Source organism: Tamandua tetradactyla, chromosome 3 (genome assembly GCF_023851605.1).
Source record: "Tamandua tetradactyla isolate mTamTet1 chromosome 3, mTamTet1.pri, whole genome shotgun sequence".
Classification (NCBI taxonomy): domain Eukaryota; kingdom Metazoa; phylum Chordata; class Mammalia; order Pilosa; family Myrmecophagidae; genus Tamandua; species Tamandua tetradactyla.
The window spans coordinates 62,651,822-62,672,631 of NC_135329.1; the positions used below are offsets into that span (position 1 = coordinate 62,651,822).

General features: G+C 37.1%; 1 non-coding gene and 1 pseudogene across 1 annotated transcript; one reads left to right on the forward strand and one right to left on the reverse strand.

The window, feature by feature from the left end:
- Positions 1-3,828: 3,828 nt before the first annotated feature.
- Positions 3,829-4,348, reverse strand: LOC143675578 (immunoglobulin heavy variable 4-61 pseudogene; annotated as a pseudogene).
- A 9,083-nt stretch (positions 4,349-13,431) lies between these two features.
- On the forward strand, positions 13,432-13,534 carry LOC143678531 (U6 spliceosomal RNA). Its single transcript, XR_013173325.1, has one exon. It is a non-coding gene; the product is annotated as a U6 spliceosomal RNA (small nuclear RNA).
- The last annotated feature ends 7,276 nt before the right edge of the window (positions 13,535-20,810 follow it).

Consider the following 20,810-nt stretch of genomic DNA (forward strand, 5'->3'; position numbering starts at 1 on the left):
ATGCTAGAAAATTGATCTCTGATATTGTGAGAACAACACATTGATAGGGAATTTCCTGTCTTTTCCATCTCTATCTACTCCCTGGAATGCATTCCTTGATCAGTGCATAACATTTTCAATCCTAATATTGTAATAGGAACAAGCTGAGATGATCTTTAGCACACAGCACACAAAATACAGAGTTCTGTCGACTACTGATTTGGGTAATGTGCTGGTTTGAAAGGGTGCATGTCCCCTAGAAAAGCCATGTTTTAAACAAAATCCCATTTCGTAAAGATAGAATAATCCCTTTTCAATACTGTATGTTTGACTCTGTAATCAGATCATCTTCCCAGAGATGTGATTTAATCAAGAGTGGTTGTTAAGATGGATTAGGTGATGACATATCTCCACTCATTTGGGTGGGTCTTGATAAATTTCTTGGGTTCTATAAAAGAAGAAATATTTTGGAGAATGAAAGAGGTTCACAGAGAGCTGAGGAGAACCACATAGCCATGAGAAGCAGAGTCCACCAGCCAGCGACCTTTGGAGATTAAGAAGGAAAATGCCTCCTGAGGAGCTTCATGAAACAGGAAGTCAGGAGAAGAAGCTAGCAGATGATGCTGTGTTTGCCACGTGCCCTTCCAGATGAGAGAGGAATCCTGACCTTGTTCACCATATGTCCTTTCACTTGAGAGAGAAACCCTGAACTTTATTGGCCTTCTTGTATCAAGGTGTCTTTCACTGGATGCCTGAGATTGAACATTTCTATAGACTTGCTTTAACTGGGACATTTTCTCAGACTTAGAACTGTAAATTAGGAACTTATTAAATTCCACTTTTTAAGATCCATTCCATTTCTGGTATATCACATTCCAGCAGCATCAAACCAGAATAGATAAAAATAAAATGAATTTATTAAGTTGCAAGTTTACAGTTCTAAGGCCATGAAAATATCCAAATGGGAGACATCCAGAAAAAGACACCTTAAGTCCAAAAAAGAGCCAATGAATTTTTGTGTTTCTTTCTCTGCTGAAAGGGCACATGATGATGTCTGATATTTTCTCTTCTGATTTATTAAGGCTTGGTTGGGGCAATTTTCCTTCTGCTTCTCCAAAGACCTCTGGCTGTGAGGTCTCAGTTGGCACTAAAACCTCTTCTAAAGGACTCCAGTCACCAACCCCACCTTTAATGAGTACAGGCACTACCTGCATAGAAACAATAAAAAACATCTTATCCAGCAATATTCAATGAGGATAAAAGAGCATGGCTTTTTGGGGGTTTAGACAGTTTCTAAAGAACACAATGACCTTCCCAGAAGGATCTGTGCAGAATTTATATAAGTGAGAGTAAACAATCATTACTAAATGTAAATACAGTTTTATTAATCATATTCCTACTCACAGAGCAAGTCTGTAAAACTTCTTAGTACATACACGGATGTTTGATGGCCTTGCATTTAAGAGGCCCTCAACTTTCCCAGTTCTTCTTCCACCATCAAGAATATCCATACTCATCTGGGACATTATTCTTATACATTATTGTTGGCTTTGAGGCTTGTTGAAGTTAGCAGGCTGCCAGAATGCGATATACAAAAATTAGAATGGCTTTTTAAAAGGGGAATTTAATTTGTTACAAGTTTACAGTTTGAAGCCTATGGAAATGTCTAAATACAGGCACCAAAGAAGACCTTAATTCAGGAGTGGCCAATGCATCTGGAATATCTTCATCAGGTGGGTAGGCTTGCTGATCACTTTCAGGTCCCTTGCTCCTGGGATCTGTTGTTTTCAGCCTCTGTTCCTCTGGATGTTCCTTACTTCAATTCTTCAGGGCTGGCTTTCATCTTTTGGCTTCCCTTGGCTCTGTTAAGGTAGGTTCTGGCTTACTTACCATCCCATGGTGATGTCTGCTGTGCTCCATGCATCTGCAAACATCTATGTTCTCTGACAGTCAGCATGTGCCAGCTCTGCTCTGAAACTTCTATTGGCTATCTCTCTGTCAGTTCAATTGTTTATGTGGGCCTGGAGACTTCTGTCATTTATGTCTTTCTACAAAATATTTCATCTTTTATAGGTTTCCAGTAAACTAATCAAGACCTACCTAGAATGGGTGGACTAAAATTTCCATTTATTCAAAAGTTATATCCACAATTGGATGCGTCACATATCTGCGTAGATAATCTAATAAAAAGTTCCAACCTTCATTATTGAATTAGGATTGAAAGAAACAGTTGCCTCCACAAGATTGGATCAGGATTAAAATGGCTTTGGGGGGTTATATGATACTTTCAAACCAGCACAGGGATCTTATCTTTAATATATTCAATTAATCTAATTTGCCAGTTGAAACCATGGGAGAGACAAAAGTCTTTAAAAACCAAGTGTTCAGTATACATGTTTGTAAAAAAACAGTTGCTTGTTCATAATTATGCAGTGTCTGAAATCCAAAACCCAAAACCTAGAAATGTAAAGATAACATGACATTTGAAAATCAGAAAATAATAGTTTTAATCTATCAACCATTCTGAAAAATCCATTGATGACTACTCACAGATTAGTATTGTCTCATGTCTATTATACTTTGATATTCATGTCTTTAAGTCCCCAAATACAATACAGGATGGCCTAGAATACCTCCTTGGAAACCTTCTACCTGAAGAACATCATGGGATTCCCAAAGCTCAATCAGTGGAAAGGCTGTCAATTCACTTTAGTCCTGGAATGGAGGGGACTAGACCATTAGCACAGGCTGCTCTGATCTTGGTTATTGCTGCCTCAGCCAAGTCCTGTCCAAGTGATGTCCTCAAGCGCTAGACTCTGCCAATTTTGCATCCCTCTCAGAGTCAATAGGGCAGGTGACTGTAAATGTGCAGCTGTCAGATAAGGTCAAGCTCCAGAGTGGGGTAGGTCAGCCTAAGGCTTCCTGATGTAGAGGCCAACCTATCAGAAAAGAAATAAGATTTCAGACAAACCATTGCACACAATTCTTCTCTTTCTCTTTGAACAATATAGCATCTTCCCCAGAGGTGACAGATCAAAAAACACTTCCAGGGTTCCTGACAACTGATAAGGCTCTGAACTCCCCATGGCACATCTATTCCCAGTGAAAATCTATTGGCTGCGCATTTGGATCATGAACATCTTCAATAGACATTTCGACAATGAAGAGGTAAAGATGAGGTAAGTAGAAGGTGCACCTCAGGTGATGCTCTAGCTTCTGATGTTTTTCTCTGAGACCATGGGATACTATACAATGTGGAACTAAGCCTGGGGAATAAGAATCTGTATAGCCTTGAAGATATGGGACATCATGGTTGTAGAGTGTGAAAATGACATGGAGACTTTAATTTTCAATTCAGATGACATTATTCTACCAAAAAATAATCTTTCCTTATGGTGATAAAACAATCATTCCCATTCAACTTTTATTATTACTGTTGCTATTATTCTTATTATTTTATTTTTATATTTATTTTTCATTTTAAATTTATATCCACCTGATCAGAAACAGGATAGAGAATTAAATCCATACAAATAACACTACAGAGTCTGAATGTTAGCTGAATGAAAATTCGTTCATACTTCTTGTTTAATCCAGGAGAACAAAATGAAGAAAACTAGTATGTGGGTGTGTGATCATGGTACCATGTAATATAGAGGAGCATTGCAAATACATTTTCTGTTTTGGAAACTTGGATAAAATAATACATTATTTACAGAAATTAAATCCTTTTAAGGAAGAAGAGGAAATATTCTGTCCTTACAGAGGAACCCTGCTTCCACACATCTTCCTTGCTCATGAATCTGGGGCTGGTCCCTGCTCTGGTGGATCCTGAGTGCCCCCTACAGCTCAGCCAACTCCCGCATGGGGAGTTTTGTGTCTGGGCTCACACTGACTTCCTCTCACTGTGTCTCTTGCACAGTAATACACAGCTGTGTCCTCATCAGTCATGGAGCTCAGCTGAAGAGAGAACTCATTCTTGGAAGTGTCTCTAGACGTGGACAGTCGGCTCTTGAGTGATGGATTGTAACCAGTGCTACCATCATAGCATATTATTGACAACCACTGCAGCCCCTTCCCCAAAGGCTGACGGATCCAATTCCAGCAGTAAGGATTGGTCGTGACGGATAATCCAGAGGCACTGCAGGTGAGGGACAGGGTCTCAGAGGGCTTCACCACTCCTGGGCCTGACTCCTTCAGCTGTATCTGGGACAGGGCACCTGGGAACAAGCAGAAAAACCTTGAGACAATGACTCAGATACATCATCCCCATTATCTTCATTTCTGAATCCCTGAGACACTCACGTCTGGAAGCTGCCACCAGAAAGAAGAACCACAAGAGTTTCATGTTCCTGTAGGTGAGGTCCATGATGCCCAGGGAATATTATCCAGACTCAGGAGGAACCTGAATTTAAGTAAAAGTGTGCTGTGGTTTCATCTGTTTGCCCATGTGGGGATTTGCATTTAGGAGGTAAGTTAATGTAAAAAGAAAGGGAGTAAGGGGAGGTCCTTGTCTTAGGTTACTTTAGGAGGAGGAAGCTGGCTGAGCCCTGGCAGAACACAGTCCTCTCACTGGGTTTCCCTTCACCAACCCCTGATTCTTTTACTTCCAAGCAGGAAACCTGTAAGATGAGGAGTTAAATGGCACCGATGTTCGAGAATGGCTCTGGGAATATGGCCATCATTCCCCAACTACAAAATATATATATATATATATATATATATATATATATATATATATATATATATATATATATATATATATACACAATTATATATATGCATATCTGTGTGTGTTTATGTACATTTATATCCCATATATATGGAATGTATAGCATGCATATATGTTAAATAATATGTATAAATTAAATGACAAGTTTGGTTATAATGGAGTCAGGTTGATTTTTGAAGTATTGGTGCAGGGAAGCGTGGTTGGTGTACCTTCTCTACATTGTTGATGTCATTTTTCAATTCCAACTCCATGTGCATAATTATATTAAGTTGTTAGTGCTATTACATATATTAATTACATATTTAATTAATGGCATAATCTCCCATGGGAGGCAGAAAGACCTGTGTATACACTCACTTCTGACCAAGATTATTTCCTAGGGAACATCTGCCTTCTTCTACATGTCACACCTGTGCAGCCAGGAGGAGGTCAACACCACTGACCCTCAGACCCTCACCTGAACTCTGACCTACTTAGATCTATTCATCGCTGAATTTCTCTTTCTAATTTATTATATCAATAACAGCCCTTGAATGCAACATATTGCAAACTGGCAATTCAGTAAGATTAATTAGAGATGAAATTTAAAAAGTGGTAATAAATTCATCTTTAGCCTGGTTGCAAGTTGGTGAATTTGTAATATGAGATCAAAAGACTCAGACCTAGCACTATAGTCTCCAAAGTTGTAGTGCGATTCAGGATTAAGGAGAAAAGCATATGGCATATACCGAGAGAGGCCCTGGTGCATTAAGCACTAAGGAAGTCTCTGAGTAGAGGTGCAGTGTGGGGAGGGGCAGGTAGGAAAATCAAATGCACAGGTTGAGTAAGTTTTATCACTTTCAGAATCCTGTGCTGAAGGTCAAAGTATCTATTTTATTAGTAACATTTTACTGCATCTCCCTATTTGACATATTTAATGCAAGTTTGGTATTTGGTTACATTAATTCAGGGGAATGAATTTCTCTGCATATTGTTTCATTCACCTAACTTTATAGATTTTTATTCATTAATGAAATCGCCTAAAGTTAGATGCCTCAATGAAATCTCACTGAACACCTCTTCTATTGTAACCATGTAGCAGGAAATCCTGAGCATACCTATAAAAAGAAGAGAGAAGTCATGAGGGGAAACCGCAGAGGCTGATTGGAAGCTCCTCTATCCTTTCTCTGCATCTGCCCTGCTTCTAGATCCTGTTGAGCCTCTCCCTAATCCAGTCTCTTGGGCTTCTGGGTCATGAGAGCCCCCTGCACTCAAACTGCTGGCCTTTCAAGAGCAAAGTTCTTGGGCTCTTTCTGCCCTCCATGCATTGAGTCCCACATAGCATATCATGTTTGACCCTGAGCATTCAGATTGATGGTTGCAGGTGGTCCCTGGAATTATCTTTGGCAATCATCTTGGCATGGATGGATGAGCTGCATTTGTGCTCAATATCCCTGCTGTAGTTGGTGAACACCTGTAGCCCCATTCTAGAATCTTATTGGTACCTATGGAATCTGTCATCATCAAATCTACTCACTGTGCTTTCATCTACTAGACTGCCCATGCACCTTCAGGGACAGTTATTACTGTTCAGAACAATTCTTCACTTGGAGAGGAAGAGAAACACAGACCCGTACAAGAAACTCCAGGTGACAAGACACTCTCTCCTGTATCTCTGAAAATGGAGCTGAGGTTGCTGCGCAACCCCTGGAGGCCACTTTGCAGGGGAGGATTGAATCTGACTGAAATTACAGTACCTGCTGTGTCTCAGTCAGTAATGCAAGGAGTCATCCTCGACTTTCAGACTTTTTACTTTTAGTCACAAATGGTCTTGGCATTTTTCTTTTTAGATAGTGAATGCAACCTTCTGTGTAGCATGTGCTAATTCCATGACAACAAACACCTCCTTGGAAACTGCCACCCTCAACACATCCAGAAGCAATCAAGCATGAATTCAGAAACTGCCCATGGGAGGCTCAGAGACCACATGAACTGCACCACATCTCCTCCAGACAATGCCATCTGTGCACCACACTGGACATCCACAGGTCCAAAGTCATACAATTCAAGGAAAACTGAGCATAGCCCATCATTTTCTTATCCATGTGCAGTCATAGAATCAAAGTCTATGTTCTCCATAAAATTCCTTACAATTGCAAAAAGGAAAATACAGCCCAAACCCCATGACCAATTTTCTTTGGACTGTCATTGTCACAAAATTAAAACTCTGGAGAATCCCTGGATGAGGGCTTCTATCTTAGTGTCAGGAATGTGCTAGTTTTAATCAGCAGAGGGAGTGGCCCTCTCTTTTTTTTCCTCCTACCATGCAGCAATGTGTGGGGTTGGAAGTTTTCAGAGGGGAGTGTGCCCGGAGTAGGTAAGTGTCCTGGGGGAGTTGGTTGACAATTGCAGCACTCAGGAAAATGTAATTTCTTATCCTGTGAGTGTGCTGGGCAAACACTAAACCCATAATCTTATTTCATTAAAAAAATACAATAAATTCATGATGAAAATATTAATGTTACCTTCATTTTACCTATAAACTACAAGCAGACAGATAGAGAGATTGCATGAGATAAGCATGAATATATAACTGGCAAATGTTCACCCATGTCTTCTGTACCAGTATGTCTAGTTTTATTTTTCAGTTGCTTCACTGAGTATAATAGATTCATGATAAAATGCATATATTTATAGTCTGCAGTGTAATAAGTACTACATTATGTAAATAGCACCACAGTCAGGATAGTGGGAAATCCAAAACCCTACAACTTCACTTGTCCTTTGTAATTCCACCTTACTCATTTTCTATGTACCAACCCTGTCCTTGGCAAGTACTGATCTTATTTATATTCCAGTTTATTACTTTGAGGTTTATAGGATTTATAAAAATTGAGTCATGTAGTCTGTGTCCTTACTCAGGGCAATTTAGGGTAATCCAACCATAGTGTTCTGAGTCATTCATTACTATTCATTATTCTAAAGCTGAGTCATATCCCAATGTGTGCATACATCTGCTTATACCTCCAGACCTTTGTCTGTTCACCTGCTGATGTATTGTTTCCGGTTTCTGGATATTTGAAAGAGGAGTGATACTAAGCTTGAAAACGGGGAGCTGAGGCAAAGATCTCTATTTTTCTTATATCAACCACAAAAAATAGCAAGAAAACATGGACAATCTGCAAATTAACTAATTGACTTCAACACTCCAGTAATGGGGGTCACAGGAAAAGTGACACATTTGAGAGGTATAGAGTGACAGATGCCTGAAGGGAGAAACAGGATCCCAACATTAGCTTACCTGGGGGAGAATGGGTTTATGCTATTAAATGATCAAAGTAAAATACTAATCAATTTCTTAAGACCGAATATGGTCAGGGGAAGTGAGTATGAATCTCCCACGGACAGGGTGTATAGACAGATTCTTACTCTGCTGCAGGTTTTTTTAGAGTATTGGGCAGAATTCACAGAAAGACATTGCCTTTTGGATTAATGCTGTCTGTGGGAAAAGAGGAGCAGACACTGCTAAAATGTATCCAAATCTACCTTCCTTAGTGACATTAAATTTTTAATATTCCATGGGATGTCCATCACAGTTTATGTCCTACAGGCACTTCTGAAATCTCATAAAAACTGGTAATGAAATACTTTCTCACATGAAAAATTTCCCACCAACTCCTCTGCCTTCCCTTAAGAATGAAAGACTTTTTTTCAGAGAAGAGCATCAAAATCAGTTGAAGGGGATACTAGTGAAAATAAAACAATACAGCAGCAGGGTGGAAACAATGGGGTAAAACACCCTACCCTCTGGAGATGAAATTCATGCCCTGTTCCTCCAAAACTGCCTGAGCAGTGGATGAACAGGGTCACAGGGAGAGCCACACCCCTGACCCAGGTTTATCACATCTTCCTGAGAATAAAGATTAATCTTTATATCAGAGAATGCACCCTTAGCTCAATCTCCTCAGCTACATTGAAAATGACTAATAATATTTATTAATCATTAATTAATAATATTTATAAGGGTTGAAATCATCTAGGAAAGGTATCAGGAAGGAGGAAATTATTTTTAGATACCAAGCAAGACAAAGTGAAATAAATTATCATTACAGAAAATGAACTTACCAGGTGATGAGTGCCAAAAAATTTCAGCTTAAAGTAGTATGGCCAAAATAAACCCCAAATCAGCTCTGAGAAGACACAGCCGAATCCCCACAACAAGGATCTAATTGAAGGCACAGAGTGAGACTATTTAAACAAGAAAAAAGAATTTATGTACAAATTATTAGTACAGAAAATAAAATACTAAATCAAGGTCTGTATTTTATGTAACATGTTTAGATTTAACAAATAATTTGGGAAAAATCAAAGAGCAAGACAGCAGTCTTAATGGACATATTAGTAGAATGAGATTAATATACAACCAAAATATGGGAACTAAAAGATAAAATAAGAATTTAATAAACTGATTCATTTGTTTAAAATCCTAAAGCAAATGTTAGACTAATTGTAAAGTTACTAAGCAGTATAAATTGAAGTATAGGAATTATTAAAATAAATGAGATTCATTCACAAACAATACAAAAAACCAATGCACAACCAAAAGGAAAAATGAATACATTCCTCCAAATATTTAGTGCATCTGTCAAAATATATAGTGAACTTAAGCCAATATAAGTTACTCCAAATTAAAAAACAAAATTCTCCCTTGCCCTGCGGGAGAGCAGGGTTTAATTCCCAGTGCCCTTGTAAAAAACAAACACACACAAAAAAAACAAAAAAGACAAGAACTAAAAAGCAGAGAAAAAGAGAATGTAATATTCTAGAATTCTGAGTCAATATCACACAGTTTAATATAGTTACTGATCAGGCAACAAAACAGGAAAGCGTATGGACAAAGAAACACTTGAAGGAATGTTGGCCACTATTTCTATAAATTTAGCAACATATTGATTCAAGAATCTCATTAACACAAGTGTGATAAACACACTTACACACATGCATGCACACGCATTCAAACACAGGGAGGGAAGAAAAGAGGGAGAGAGAAAGTGACAGCAAGAGAAAGAAAAAATAGTATTCCAAATCTTGTGAAAAACAAAGAGGTAACATTGAAGACATTCAAAGGTGTTGGATGATGCACTCCAAATGAAGAAGAAGGAAACTGACTGATTACAACATGCTTATAACCAAAACCATAGAAGCAAGAAAATAATGGGGTAATAACTTTAGTGATGATGTAAAAAGAATTCAACCCAAGTTTCTACATTCAGTGAAATGAGCCTTTAAATTGAAGTTTCTGAGATAGACAAAATATGAGAGAACTTATTGTCAGCATGCCTAAACTTGGAGAAATGCTAAGGGGAGTTTTTCAGGAAACCTGAATATAAGGTAACGTAAAAACTTTGAATACGTGTAAACAGAGTATAGAACTTAAATTAATGAAGATGGGATGCTCCTTGTTTTGATTATTTTAAGAAATAACCATTTATTAAAATGATAATTATAAACTATCTTATTTATGCTGTTGTGTGTCTCTACTATGTTTTTTATTTGGTCAGCAGAATCTTTAATCTCTGTGATACCTGCTATTTTTCTATTCATTCTTTCAAATTTCTCTTTATGCTCTTCTACTGTCTTCTTGATCTTCTTAATGCCATTAGCCATCCCACTTATTTTATTTAGTTAAACTATATGAATATATTTGATTAGTTATTCCAACCTCTGTGTCTCCTCTGTTGTTTTATTTTGGTCATTAGGCTGGCCTATATCTGTCTGCATTATGATATACTTAGTTTATCTTCTGTTGCTTTCATCACATGTAAATATTTTCATTGATTTTCTTTGGAAGCTGAAGCCTTGTGTATGTGGGATAGATGTGTGGCTGGATGGAGGCCATGGGGTGGGACACACCAAAGCAGTGATGCATTGCTGCCCAGGTATAAGCACAGGTTGGGGATGCTATGCTGGTGGCTGTGAATGTCAGTTTCCAGAAGTCAGGAAAGATGTGGTTGTGTGGGTGCATGGGTGTGGGAGGCCTGGTGTACACTGCTCCAGGGCACAGGACCCTTTGTGTACATGCACAGAGCTATGGCAGTGGGTCAGCATTATGGCTGCATGAGCTAAGGGCAGATGTGCCTTGGCTGTGCAGATCACTGTTTTCCTAGAGCTAGAGGACGTGGCTGCTGTCTGAGCACGTGCACTAGTCTAGGAATGCTGTAAATGGATGTGCAGAGCTGGGGGCAGTGGGACCGGGGGGGTGGCCAGTGTGATTGTATGAGCTTGGGGCCAATGTAGCCTGGGTATGAAGGTATGTGCTGACAGCCTTTACACAGTGGCAACAGACTGCAGGGCATGGGGGCACTTGCAAACCAGGAAGTTGAGAAGGTGACAGGGTTTAGGTGTTTGAGGTATAGGGTGAGTTGCAGGTCATGGGACAGTACTGGTGAGGGCAGTACATTTAAGGAACACAGCTTGATTTACTTCCTAGTGACTATCTGCCATGCACTCCTGTGGCCTCCTGGTTAGGCTCCAGTGCTCTCAATTAATTTTGTTTGGAAGGAAAAATTGCAGCAATATATTTGTATACTGATTCAATGTAACCATTGGTTTGGCTGGATGGTCAGGTAATTAGAAATGACAACATTGGAATATTGGTGACAATGAGCTCTGGGGAAGAGGTATTGTAGAGATAATTCTGAGAGAACAAAATGTGAATATATTTGCATCCCAAGTGAATGCTCAACAGCAGGTGATTTCAGCACAGGAAGACTTTAATAATCAAGTGCATAAGATGCCCCATTTTGTGAGTAGCAGTTAGTATCTTTCCACAGCCACTCCTAATATTGTCAACAGGGCTCATGAGCAAAGTGGCCTTGATATTAGTGATGGAGGTTCTATATGGGCTCAGCAACATGGATTTGCACTCAGTAAGGCAAATATGTTTATAGCCACAGTTAATTTCCCTATCTTCCAGCAGCAGATGAGCACTCAATCCCTAATATGCCACCATTTCCCCATTGAAATACTTCCATGATGGACGATATAGCATTTTACCCTAACTTGAATAAGCACATACTCTGGAAATGAGTTTGGCTTCTGTTCATGTTATGCATCTACCAAACTCATCATTGTGAATTCATGGAATGTCTAATAAACCTTAAAGGCATTTCACTCAGCTTTTATTCTGATCAAGAAAAACACTTCAAGCTAAATAAACTGTGGGAATGATCACAAACTCATAGACCTCACGGGTCTTACCATGCTTCCCAACATGTCAAAGCTTCTGTATTTAGAGAATGATGGAATGGCTTTTTGTAGACTCAACTCCACTATCAAGTGAATGGCAACAACTTGCAGAGTTGGGGCAATTTTCTCTCACAGGTACATATTTTGTTATTCCCATAGTTATCATGGCCTGAGTTTTGCATTGGCAGTATCCATTCAACAATTTCCCTGACCACACCCAGCTATCATGTCTGGAAAATTGTAAATGTCCACAGACACATCTGGAAATATGGTTTCTGGGGGAAGATATCATGAAGCTCTGTCCTCTCAAATCTGTGGCTGTGTGAGCTGGATCAGCAACGTGTCATAGTTTTCTCTGCTAATCTCGACTACTTCACAGAAAGCAATAATGGGGAGAATTTCATAACATTTTTATCAATGCATTTATAAGACTTGAAAAAGCACATGAAGTAAATGATTTGTCCAAGCTTGGAAACTTAAAGGAAAGACATTTATTTATAAGTGGTCTCAAGAATGCTCTTAGGAGTAAAAGGCAAGACACTATGACCCTGTTAATGTAATCTTTTCTTAATATTGACATATATAAAAATTCAGTGTGTGTATTCAGTGAAGACATTGTAAGAGCATCACACATCATAATTTCTGAAACTTAAAATAAGTTCATGGACCTGGTGAATGAAGTCACAAAGGATGGATGGAAAAACGTAATGTTCCTGGATCCTACAACTAAGCAAAGGTATTTTCTGTACCTCCATTTCCCACTGAAGATGGAGGACATAACTGCTGCTGAGTGCGGGTAGAATTTTCCATAGGCTGTTTCAGTATAATAATTTATGTTGAAAGATCAGGGCCGCATGAGTGTAAGAAGCAATGCACACAAGATTTGATGGGGCTGTGAATTGAGGAGCAATAAAGAAATGATTTCTCCCAATTCTTTTGAATCATTTGTCAAAAGAGACCAAATTCATTGAAGGAATGGAAAATAATCTAAATATTGATTTATAAAGATTTTTAATCATGAAAGTTATTTCCAGAATTACAAATTAGTGCAAATTAGTTATTACATTTAGACTGATGGAAAATCATGTAGTGCTTTATTGGATTGAAGATGTGGAAGCATAAAGCACTATGAGGGATGCAGGACTGGTAAGATGGAATACTCTACAACCAATGCATTTATCCTCACTGCATAAACTAGATGTGTTTAATACAGCAAGTATTTGAGATCCAGTAATTTATTTGAGATTGATCCAAGGAGTTACTCGAAAAGAACATGCAAAAGGGATAGGTCATTGGGAGAGAGGAGTTCAGTATGTGATAAGAATTATGGAAACACAAAATCCCTGAATTTGACTTATTCTGGGAGTGAAGATGCAGATTTCAATCTGCATCAAATGCTGGGCATTGGGATTGGGGAACTAAGAAATTTGCCACAAACATGAGAGTCTTCCATTGATATTATATTTTCAGTCAATAACTTCTTCATTCTTTTTTTGTTTCTGCAGCACATATACTAAATTTGGAATGATGCATTGAATATTAGCATGTCCCCTGTAAAAGAAGGAAATGCACATTTGTGAAGGGTTCCATATGTTTGGGCAATCAAAATAATAAATTCAGACAAACAGAGAATAGAATGAAAAATATTATGTAGAGTTACAGGGACATGAGGACAGCATTAAGAACATAAGCATATATGTTAAGGGTTTCGCAAAAGGAAAAGGAGAGGAGAAGGGGAAAAGTACAGAAAGAATGTTTGAGTAAATAAAGGCTGACAATATGGCAACTCTTATGAAAAACAAATATACATGTTCAAGAAGTAGCAACATATTCCAAACAAAATATATCCTAATAGGGCTACTCTGAGACACATACTAATCTGAAAATGATACGTTGGAAACACTGCAAAAGATCAACTATATGAAGAAAATGATGGCAATAAAGGAAAAGAGAGAGAGAAATTAAATATGGCATATAAAAGCCAAAGGACGAAAATAGCTGAAGTAAGTACTGCTTTTACAATCATAACACTGGATGTTAATGAAATAACCTCCAAAATCAAAAGGCATAGATAGGACAAATGAACAAAAAGAATATCATCCACTTTACATTCATCTAGGCCCATGTACAAATGTGTTGAAAGTGAAAGTATGAAGAAAATATTCCATACAAATAGTAATCAAAAAAAGTTGGGGTAATTATACTACTATCAGACAAAATAGACTTTAAATAAAAATCTGCTATATGAAAAGAAGGAAGATACTATATTTTAATAAGTGGGACAATCCACCAAAATATGAAAAGAAGGAAGACACTATATTTTAATAAGTGGGACAATCCACCAAAAGAATAACCATCATAAATATGTATGCAAGTGATGATGGCACGCCAAAATACATGAAGTAAACACAGGCAAAACTAAAGGGAGTTAGACACCCCCACAATAACAGTTGGGGACTTCAGTACACTACTCTCAGCAATCAAACACATAGACAGAAGATCAGTAAAAAAACAGAGAACTTGTATAATATAATAAACAAACTAGAACTAATGCATAACCATCCCTCATCATAGTATGAACCCAAAAGTACTGAAAGCAGGGACTCCAACCCATATGTGAACACCAATATTTGTAGCAGCATTATAGACAATTGCCAAAAGGTGAAAGCAAACCAAGCGCTCATTCAACAATAAATAGATTTTTTAAATGTGATATATACATGCAGTGGAATATTATTCAGGCTTAAAAAGGAAAGATAAAATGTTGACACATGTAAGGTGGATGAACCTTGAAGAATGAGTGAAATAAATCATACTCAAATGGACAAATATTGTATAATCTCACTGATATGAAATAATTAGAATAAAGAAACTAGAGTCAGAATCTAGAATATAGGTAGTCAAGGGGCAAGTTTTGGTTGAAAATTAAGAGTTAATGTTTAATTTGTAAAGAATTTCTATTTAGGTTGATTTTAAACTTTTGGAAATGGATGGGGGTAATGGTGACACAATATTTTGAGTACAATGAAAACCACTGAATTATATATATGACTATGATTAAAAGGGAAAATTTTGGTTGTGTGTATGTTACTACAATAAAAACTTAATAAAATCTTGTACTGTATCACATAGTGAACCCTGTTGGAAATGATGGACTATAGTTAATAGTACACGTACAACAGTGTTTTCTTCATGAATTATCATATATGTAATGCACTAATAGAAAATGGAAAAAATAGGGTGTTATATTAGAAAAATACATCAGCCTAAACCATGGACTATATTTAACAGTATAATTTTAATATCTTTCATAAATTGTAAAATATGTACCAACTAATGCAAAATGTCAACAGTAAGTGGGTGTAGGGGAACACTATATTTTACAAAATTTTCTGTGAACCTACAACTTATCTATTTAAAAATACTAAAAAATTAAGAAATAAGCAATTACACTGAAGTGTAGGGAATTCAGAGATACTCATGGTATAAATCAATTCACACAACATGGAGCTGCCATTTATCCATAGGGACTCAACATTTCTCTTTGCACAAATGAGAACAGCTGGCCTATTAGTAGTGCAATGCAAGATCCACAGAGTCTTGTATGAATTGGATTTGATTATATATTGCAGTCTTATAACTTTTAGACATTTAAAATAAATGTAAAACAAATTGTGAAAATTAAAACTTACAGTTTCCCTAAATAATATTTACAATATTTTACACGCTGAAAGGTCAAGAAAATGATCTAATTACCTGCTATTGCATTTATTACAACATGAAAATGCATATGTGCAATCTAATTTGTTTCAGAATGCTTTGGAATTACACAATTTTAATGGAAATAATGTGACTACTCATACAAAGAGGAATAAGTTAACAAATGATGAATTTTACACATAATGGATGACATGAAACTTAGAAAAAAGGAAATAATTTTGTAAACAACTATAGAATTTACAATGTATTTTGTTAAGAGAAAAAGCACAATGGAACCCAGTATTTATTATATATGACATGCATCATAGAAGAAAAACAAAACTAAAAAACAAAGTGCAAGAATCTTCTTATTTGTGGAGAAAAACTATAAAAAAATACCCTGAACATTTTGAGATTCATTAATTATAGGTAGTGAGGTTGGGGGGAGAGAATGAGAGACTAGGTTTGGAGCAGTCAGTTGAGGTGCATCTGTAAGGTTTTGGAGTACAGGATATGGTAATAACACCAAGGTATGTGGCGATGTTCAGCATATCCTAAATACAAAGTAAAAATTAAAATCCATCAGGGTCTGAGAAGCTTCAAATGGAATAAAAGAAATAAGTCATGTATTATCTAACTTAATTAAAAATGCATGACATAACCAGGGCGGGTGATGGTAGTGCAGTGACAGAGTTCTCACCTGCCATGCCAGAGTTCTGGGTTCAATTCTCCTTGTCTGCTTATGCAAAAAAAAAAAAAAAAAAGAATGACCTAACCACACTGAAGAGAATATAGATGGAAATAACTGACTTAAGTAATTTTTGAAGAAGTATTTTGATAATATACACTGCAGCTAATGTACAAATGGAAGAACACAAGCATTATTCTTCAGGCAGAAATTCTGTTTTTCACAGAAGTGTGGGGTTTGAAATCTGAAACACTCTTTGTGTATAATAGAACTGAATGAAAAATCAAATATTTTGTGAGTGATGGGATCCAGGTTTCTCTCTGTCAGACAAAGAATTAAAAAATAATTCATATGGAAAAGAAGAAAGTTAAAATAAGCCTTGATGTATTGAATAGTATCTGTATCATATAATATCCTGTTTTAATATATATAAATATATATATTAAAATACACTTTGGCATATTCTGCATGTTCCTAATAATGGTAATATCAGCAACTGTGTGAGATTCCATGGAATTAATATTAATAATATATATAATTAATAATATATATATATACAGATGGATAGATCTAGAAATAAATTTATGTCTGTAATACACTTATTAGTATATATACACCAATTTTCCACATCTGACTATGGAAAGAGCTAGGACCAATCATGTCCTTGTAGCAATCACTAAGATAGACACAAGATTCTTCAATTTATAAAAAAGGGTGTTGGTTTTCTCCTTGGAAAAAGATACGGGAAGAAAAATAACAAGATCAACCTGGGATCCCCTTGGTGCAAGGAAGTAAAAAGTGTTCACAACTGACAGGAACATGGATAAAGGATGTGGAAACAAACTTGAGGAAATTTCAACAGACAGAAACAGAATATTTAAGCAATAAAACAAATAATGAAAGCAGTGGAATACAGCCAATAACAAAAATAATCATGGGTGGATCATGGTGGCTCAGCAGGCAGAGTTCTTGCCTACCATGCCGGAGACGAGGCTTTGATTTCTGGTGCCTGCCCATGCAAAAAAAAAATCATGAATCCATTCTGACATGATTAAATAATTCAACAAATATCCTCCAGAAAGAGGCAACCCTGTTGACACCTTGATTTATGTCTTTCTGACCTCCAGACCTGTGAGGGAACAAATTTCTTTGTTTTCACAGTCATCAATTTTGTGGTGAATTTTATTAAATTAAAAAAACTATTGCAGTGAGAAATGGAAAAATCACCACGGAGTCAACATCAGTTATAATGCCAGTACTATCTATCTCAATGGAAGCTAAAATTTGGAGGCCAAAGAAAGATTAATATTCCAGTTTGAAGCTGTTATGCACAGCAGAAAAGACATGTCCTTTTCCTAATCTAATTTTGTGGGGTGAGATCTATTGTTTAAGGTGGAATCTTTTGGTTTGATTGCATTCATGGAGGGTAAACATATTTGTGGGTGTGGACTTTTGGTTATATGGAGATGTGACTCCAACCATTCAAGGTGGTAAATGATTAATTTACTACAGAACTTTAGAAGGGGAAATATTTTGGAAAAATCTTCAGGGCCAACATGAGGCCAAGATGTTTGAAGATGTAAAAAGAAATGCCCCCGAGGGAAGTTGTTTAAAACGAGAAATGAAATGACCAGAAGATACCAGCTGTGCCTTCCCAGCTAGCAGAATTGCTCTGTATCTATGGGCTTTCCTTGAGTCAAGGTATCTTTCCTTGGACGCTTCATTTTAGGCATCTATTAGGATTTAGAACTGTAAACTTGCAATAAAATAAATTTCCTGTTCGAATCCCGTTCCATTTTTTGATGTATTGCATTCCTGCAAGCTTTGGCAAACCACAAAATGAGGGACGGAATGCTTGCGTTATCCCAAAAGAACTTTGCTGAAGTACAGTTTTCCTCAGTTTGAGGATATATGTTTATCAGTGCTGTTTCCCCCCTGGAGCCATCCTATATCTGTTAATCTCAAACATAACCTTGAGTTGATTATAAAGTCTAATTTGAAGTCTCCTTTGGTCCAGAAAGTCTTATTATTGGGGAGTCAGCAGAGAACAAGGATGAAAAATATGTTTCTTCTCAGAAGGTCACAGTTGTCTGTAAAAAGTTATTCAGTGCAGCATAAAAATGCTGGAGATTAGAGATGATTACCATTTGGCTCTTATCATGGAAAATCATATAGACACAAAATGTAAAATGAGAAACTTTTGTCATGTCCCCACAAGTGACTGAGCTTTAAACAAAGTGGCTGAGTGTGAGGAAGCTTCCAGTTACATGCAGCAAGTGCACTAATTTATCAGGTGGAAAGATGTCATAAGCAGCTACACAATAAAAGTGCATTGCAGGACTGGGGTGTGTTACCTCAGTGCACATTTCTCATAGATATGCATTAATTTATTTCAGTATGCTAGATGTGCAAGGGGAAATATGAAATTAATTTTAAATGTAACACATAAAATTAAAGGAAAATTAGCTCATACAAAGGTAAATATGTATGCCTATAGGAATGCACGTGGTTGGCTGGGGTTGTCTTGACAGAGGAGTTCAGGGAGATAAAGTTGGTTGATAATGATCGAGGCTTCTTAATTCTCAATGATAGTTCTACTATTTTGTCTATTGATTATAGTGGGAACATTATCGGAATATCTAACTATACTTGTGCATTTAATAAATCTTGCAGTGCTGTCAGTTGTTTCCTTTCTATACATGAAATCATCAATAATTTTAATAGACATTTAGTACTATTATGTTTATTTGGTAAACTACCAACTCATGAGTAAGGAAGTATATCTCTCTACATAGTAATTGCTGGGAAATATGGACCTAATTCTGGTACTATACAGAGGCACGCCATCATTTGTGTGGTAACTGCTCAATGATGAGATATACATAAGATTCAGAGTTTGAGTTTATGGTATGATTAGTTGAGATTTGGGAAATGTTGAGATGAGGTGAATTTATTTTCATGGGTTGGAAAATTTTGTAAAAGTCTTACTGAGGAAGGCATTTTGCCTGTGTGATCCAGTGTGATTTTCTGTTATTATGCCACCAGCATGCAAAGGAAACAGCATGGAGTTTATCCTAATGTTAACAGATATGCACCCAGATATTTTTGGCTCTCCTGGGGTTTGATGACCAGAATGCTACCTTACTATTCTCATCTCATAAGCCCTCTGCAGAGACATTTTCCTTCTGCATCCAAAGGGTCTGTGGGCTCTGTCAGAACTTAAGCTTTTTCCAAATGGTTCCCTTATTAAAGGACTCCAGTTAGCAAATTCACATTGAATGGGTGGAGTCGCATCTCCATGGAAACCACCAAATCAGTAGTTACCACTCACAATGCATGGGTCACATCATCATGGAAACCATCAAAAGGATCCCTTCCAGCAATTTTGAATGATGATTAAAAAGCATGATTTTTCAGGGGTTCATGAAAGTTTCAAACTTGCATACCTTTCCCAACAGTTCATTTTGGTGAGGGTAGAGAATCATTTATAAGTGTGGAGATAGTTTTATTAAAAATTCTTCCTATTCCCAATGCAGGTCTGAACAACTTCTGCTTACATTTGGATCTTCTCTGGTCTCTGCCATTTAATCTCCTAGTACCTTCTCCAACCTCAGGAATATCTGTACTCACTTGAGAGGTTGTTCTTATATCATAAATTATTGATGGCATTTGGGGATCTTGTCTTTAAGATATACAATTAATCTAACTGCCGTTGAAACCATAAGAAAGAGGAAACTCATTAAAAGCCGATTGTTCAGTATACAGGTAATTATGGTTTGTTCATAATTACACAGTATCTTAAATTCAAAACCTCAGACTTAGAAATGTAAAGTTATACTAATGTTACACTTGAAATTCAATAAAGAACAGTTTGAATCTATTAACCATTCTGTATAGATGACTCCTCATATATCATATTTCTTTTGTTGTGTGTCAATTATATTTTGATATCCATGTTTTTATGTCCCTAAATGAAATCTAGAATGACCTAGAATACCTCCTAAGAAAACTTCCACTGGAAAGACATCATGGGATTTCCACAGCTGAATTAATTAAAAGGATATCAGGTCACTTCAGCCCTGGAATGGATACTAGACCATGACTACAGTCTACTCCCATCTTGTATTTTGCTACCTCACCAAATTCATAACCAGTTGACATCCAGAAGTGCTCATATGTCCAAATTCTGGGTCTAGGTTAGAGGCGGGTGGGCAGGTGGTGGCTGTGTAGGTGCAGATTTCAGACAAGCTCCAGGCCCATCGAACAAGTGAGGCAGGTCAGCCTGAGACTTCCTGCAGCAGAAGCTAACCTGTCAGCACAGAGACAAGGCTTATGAAACTCAAGTCTTTCCATTTCTCTTTGAAAAATTTAGCATCTTCCCCAGAGGGAGAGCTCAGGAAAAGCCTCCAGAGTTCCTGACAACTGAGGCATCTACTTTTCCCCAGGAGGCATCTACTTCTACTAAAAGTATTTCTGCTTTACATT